This window comes from Lipotes vexillifer, unplaced genomic scaffold (genome assembly GCF_000442215.2).
Source record: "Lipotes vexillifer unplaced genomic scaffold, Lipotes_vexillifer_v1.1 scaffold590, whole genome shotgun sequence".
NCBI lineage: Eukaryota > Metazoa > Chordata > Mammalia > Artiodactyla > Lipotidae > Lipotes > Lipotes vexillifer.
In genome coordinates, this window is record NW_006778358.1 from 8,340 (window position 1) to 14,016 (window position 5,677).

Sequence of the window (5,677 nt, forward strand, 5' to 3'; positions counted from 1 at the left end):
TGTCCCCTGCATCGGCAGGCGGACTCTCAACCACTGCGCCACCAGGGAAACCCTGTGTAGCTGTTCTTGAAAATCAAAAATTCTTCTCTGAAAAATACTCCAGAGACCTAAAGTCTGTCATCTGATAAAGAAATGGACCTCTTTTACCAAGGACCAACACGGGCCACGTCCGCACCAAAACCGTGAAGAAAGCGGCCCGGGTCATCACTGAGAAGAGTACTACACGTGCCGGGCAACGACTTGCACACCAACAAGCGCATGTGAGAGGAGATCGCCATCATTCCCAGCAAGAAGCTCCACAAGAAGGTCGCAGGCTATGCCACACATCTGATGAAGCGGATTCAGAGTGGTCCAGTGAGACGTATCCCCATCAAGCTGCAGGAGGAGGCAAGGGAGAGGAGAGATAATTGCGTGCCTGAGGTCTCAGCCTGGGATCAGGAAATCACTGAAGTAGATCCTGACACCAAGGAAATGCTGAAGCTCTTGGACTTTGGCAGTCTGTCCAACCTGCAGGTCACTCAGCCTACAGGAGGGATGAATTTCAAAACACCACGTGGAGCCCTTTGAATCTTTCTGCTGTGCTGTAGTATTTTCAGTAAACCTCAGACAACAACAACAAAAGAAATGGAACCCACGTTCTTAAAGCAACGGGAGGAAGAAGCCAGTGGAGGAGTAGAAGCTACTGCCCACCCCGCCTTCTAAACCAAGAGGTCAGACCATCCTCCTTGACTGACATCTGCTTTGTGATTCTCCCCTTCAGCAGAGATTAAGCCAGATAGAAGGCTGAGTAAGTACAGCAAGTACATTTTGGGCTAAGGGGGAGAGAGTACTAATTTTGTACTTGAAAATAAAAAGGATCCCATTCAAGTATAAACTAATTTCCTCTCTTCAATGGTGGTTGCCATCATTCCCAAACTGAGGTCATCATTATAGTCTCTCTGGGACTTTGACTGGCACAGAAGAAAGTGACTTAATCGACTGTATTAAAATGTTTTTAGAAAACATCATTTTAGACCTGGACAAATGATAGAAACTTTAAATCCAAGACTATTTTTCTTAATAAGACTAACAGAAACTAAGATAAGGAGAATTATATCACAAAATGTGTTTCTACTGTCTTTGTTGTTCTAAATGCTGGACAGTTTATTGTTATTCCTAGAGTTTAGTCTAATATTGAGTGAGTCAGTAAGGGCTAAAATTATAGCACTCAGAAGGATGGATATTAGAGGGATAGTGTTGACAAAAGTAGTTTCAGTAGCAACAGCAAGGGCACTTTGCATTGTTTTTTTTTTTTTTTAAAGTGAGTAAATAGATTTTTCTTTAGAAAGCTTTAATATTTAATGTAAATTTACTTACAATGCTTGGGAGAATGTTTCTTTAATAAAACACATTTTGTTCTTAGGAGTCTACTATTTCAACATTGTTTATTCCCCTCATTGATTGAGTCTTAGAATATCCTCTATTATTATTCTGGCTAAGAAGTATAATGCTTATTCTGATGTAAAGAAAGAGGAAAAGAGCATATTATTTGCAAAAATAAGGCCCTGAATGGTACTCAGTTGAAGAACATCATATTGGTGTATAAATCAGTGTCCATGGTTTAACTCAGTGAAGGTAAAGCTTAGCATCTGGGTCACAGCCAAATATTCTTTAAGAGCCATAAAGTACAGACATTAAATTTCCCTTTACTCATATATAAACCTACTGCCTAATGTTAAGCAATTTTCATTGAATTGATGTTCTTCCTCTCAACTTATCTTACTTAATCATATTTATTAGGGAAGCTTAGCACATCAAAAGCACATTTGAAAATAATCCCATGATTAACCTTAGGGCAAAAAGTTAATTCAATGTATATTGCCAAGTTCATTAACTATCTTCTTGATGGACTAACAGCTGTGTAATGAAGACATTAGCCATCAATTAAATGAACAGTGATCTTGAGACCAGAGTTTCCAGCAGGGAATAGTCAGCTATGTTATGGGCACTGAGAGGCAACAACTGAATGGACGTATTTCGAAGCATTCCTTAGTTTTATGCCTTATGAGATAGTATTTGTGAAAAGCCTATGAAAACTGGTCAATTTGGAAAGTCAAAACACATTTAAATGGTTTGGGAGGATTTTAATAAAAACTGAGTTTTAGAATAGCATTTAACATATCATATAATTACAGATTCACGTTCAAAAGTTGTTATTTAAGGTATAAACAGAGGTACATAATAAGACTTATAAATTATTGAGCTTGCAATTGTCCTTACTTATTTATAGAAAGATGCCATTAAATAGAAATGCAATTTTACAGAGACAGTTAAAACTCATACAATTAGTATTTCTTGATGAAGTAGACAGACACTATTTTAGGGACAAGAGTCTACTAACATATGAAAGTAAGAAAGAAATGCTTGCGAATCTTATGTTTAAGTAAAGTGTATTATAACATGGTTACTCTAGGGCTGGGGTAACCACTGTTAAAAGGTATAAAAGCAAAAATAAACAAATGGAACCTATTTAAGCTTAAAAGCTTTTGCACAGCAAAGGAAACCTTTGAGAAAATGAAAAAACAACATACTGAATGGGAGAAAATATTTGCAAATGGTATGACTGATAAGGGACTAATATCAAATATATATTAAAAGCTCATACATCAAAAAACAAACAACATCAAAAGCCAACATCAAAAAACAAACAAACAAACAAAAACCCCATAACCAACCAGATTAAAAAATTAAAAAAAGAACTGAATAGACATTTTTCCAAAGAAGAAATGCAGATGGCCAACAGGCACATGAAAAGATGCTCAACATCACTAATCATCAGGAAAATGCAAATTAAAACCACAGTAGGACTCACCTCACACCTGTCAGAATGGCCATCATCAAAAAGAACACAAATAACAAATGTTGCTGAGGGTGTGGAGAAAAGGGAGCACTTGTGCACTGTTGGTGGGAATGTAAATTAGTGCAGCCACTGTGGAGAACAGTATGGAGGTTCCTCAAAAAACTAAAAATAGAACTACCATATGACCCAGCAATTCCACTCCTGGGTATATATCTGAAAAAAACAAAAACACCAATTCAAAAAGATACATGCACCCCACTGTTCATAGCAACATTATTTACAATTGCCAAGATATGGAAGAAACCTGTGTCTATCAACTGATGAATAGATAAAGAAGATGTGGTGTGTATATATACAATAGAATAGTACTCAGCCATAAAAAAGAACAAAGTTTTGCCATTTGCAGCAACAAGAATGGACTTGGAAGGCATTATGCTAAGTGAAATAAGTCAGACAGAGAAAGACAAATACCATGTGATATCACTTATATGTGGAATCTAAAAAATACAACGAACTAGTGAATACAGCAAAAAAGAAGCAGACTCACAGATACAGAGAAAAAACCAGTGGTTACCAGTGGGGAAAGGGAAGAGGAAAGACAAGGGTGGGGGAGTAAGAGGTGCAAGCTATTAGATATAAAATACTGTACAACATGGGGAATATAACCAATATTTTATAATAACTACAAATGGAGTATAACCTTTAAAAATTGTGAATCACTATATTGTATGCCTGTCACATACAATATTGTACAGCAACTATACTTTAATAAAAAAAGGTAATATATCAAAGTATCTCTCTCTCTTCTTGTAGAGTTTGCAGAGAATCAGGGAGGAAGTTGTTCAAATGGTGATATTCATTAAGGGCATATTCCTAGAGGTTATAGACAGTCCCCACAAAGGCAGCAAAAGACCCTTCTGGTCATTGTGCTTAGACTAACCCAAGAGTTGGTCCATGTGAAGCACTTAGCACAGAACCAGGCACTCAGGCTAAGTGCTCGAGATACTTAACTATTATCATTATTATCCCAATAAAAATAATGGCATAAAAACTGCAGGTTGTCCGTTCTCACCTTAAGGTATGGTCCCCTTAACGATGTTGATTTACTACAGCATTAACATATTATGAGAAGGAAAATCAAGGGTGTAACATTAATATTCTCCCTTGACTAAGCAGAAAGTAAAATTCTGTTTAGCCGTTTATTAACGTTAAGAAGTTTCATTAAACCTGAGGGCATTTTATCCGGGAGAAATCCAAAGTGTGATTGGAGTCAAACTTTGACTGAGAAATTGTCTCTACTGTTCTAGAGATTTTTAAAAAATATTCTAAAAATGTTACTCTCTCATGAAACCTTGGGTAGATATAAAGACATTTGTGTCCATCAACCACTACTATTGTTTTTTAACAGCTTTATTGGAGTATAATTGCTTTACAATGGTGTGTTGGTTTCTGCTGTATAACAAAGTGAATCAGCTGTATGTATACCTATATCTCCATATCCCCTCCCTCTTGCGTCTCCCTCCCTCCCACACTTCCTATCCCACCCCTCTAGGTGGTCACAAAGCACCAAGCTGATCTCCCTGTGCTATGCGGCTGCTTCCCACTAGCTATCTACCTTACATTTGGTAGTGTATATATGTCCATACCACTCTCTCACTTTGTCCCAGCTTACTCTTCCCCCTCCCCATATCCTCAAGTCCATTCTCTACATCTGTGGCTTTATTCCTGTCCTGCCCCTAGGTTCTTCAGAAACTTTTTTTTGTTTTTAGATTCCACATATATGTGTTAGCATATGGTCTTTTTTTCTCTTTCTGACTTACTTCACTCTGTATGACAGACTCTATCTAGTTCCATCCACCGCACTACGAATAACTCAGTTTCGTTTCTTTTTATGGTTGAGTGATATTCCATGGTATATATGTGCCACATCTTCTTTATCCATTCATCTGTTGATGGACACTTAGGTTGCTTCCATGACCTGGCTATTGTAAACAGTGCTGCAATGAAAATTGTGGTACATGACTCTTTTTGAATTATGGTTTTCTCAGGGCATATGCTCGGTAGTGGGACTCCTGGGTCATATCATCAACCACTATTATTGAGAGCAGGCTTTGAACATGGTAGAACTGAGCTAGGTGTTAATTTCTTCACAAAGAGTTAGTGAGTCATTTCTCTTTTCTGGAAGATGTAGAGACTGCAGGGAGTAAAGAAGCCAAGTTCCTTTCTATCCAGGAGCTTACATTCCCATAGGGAGTGGAAGGTTAAGTAGAGACAACATACAAATAATAATAAACAATGGCAATATACAATAAACAATAAACAATGAAATGAAATGAAGACATTAACTCAGAGTGACTGTAGGGTTATGTGAGATGGTGGAGTTGGCAAGTACCTTGGTGATGACAGGCCAGTGATGACATTTGAGCTGAGACCCAAATGCTGAGAAGGGGGCCAGTGGCCATGTTAAGATCTTTGGAAAGAACATTCCAGGCAGAGGGGTCAGTATGATAAACAGCCTCCAAAGATGGCTTCTGTCAATTCCTTCCCTTTCTATACGGGCATGCCACTTCTGCTATCCAGAGGCAGTCTCTTTTTCCTTCACTGGCAGATGCAAAGACATGCCTGCTCCAAGCCTATCTTTTAAGCCTGGTAGTTTCTGCTTTCCCTCTTTGAAGCCAGCTGCCTTTCAAAAAGTTCAACTGCTCTGAAACTGCCATGCTGTCAAGAAGCCCAAGCTATAAAGAGAGGCTTCACTGAGCACCATCTGGGTGAAGACTTCATCAGCTTTCCAGGCCAACCCAACTGAATGCCACCAAGTGAGTGAACACAAATGACACA

General features: G+C 38.3%; 1 pseudogene; it reads left to right on the forward strand.

The window, feature by feature from the left end:
• Positions 1 to 130: 130 nt before the first annotated feature.
• LOC103080923 (40S ribosomal protein S17 pseudogene) lies at positions 131 to 567 on the forward strand (annotated as a pseudogene).
• The last annotated feature ends 5,110 nt before the right edge of the window (positions 568 to 5,677 follow it).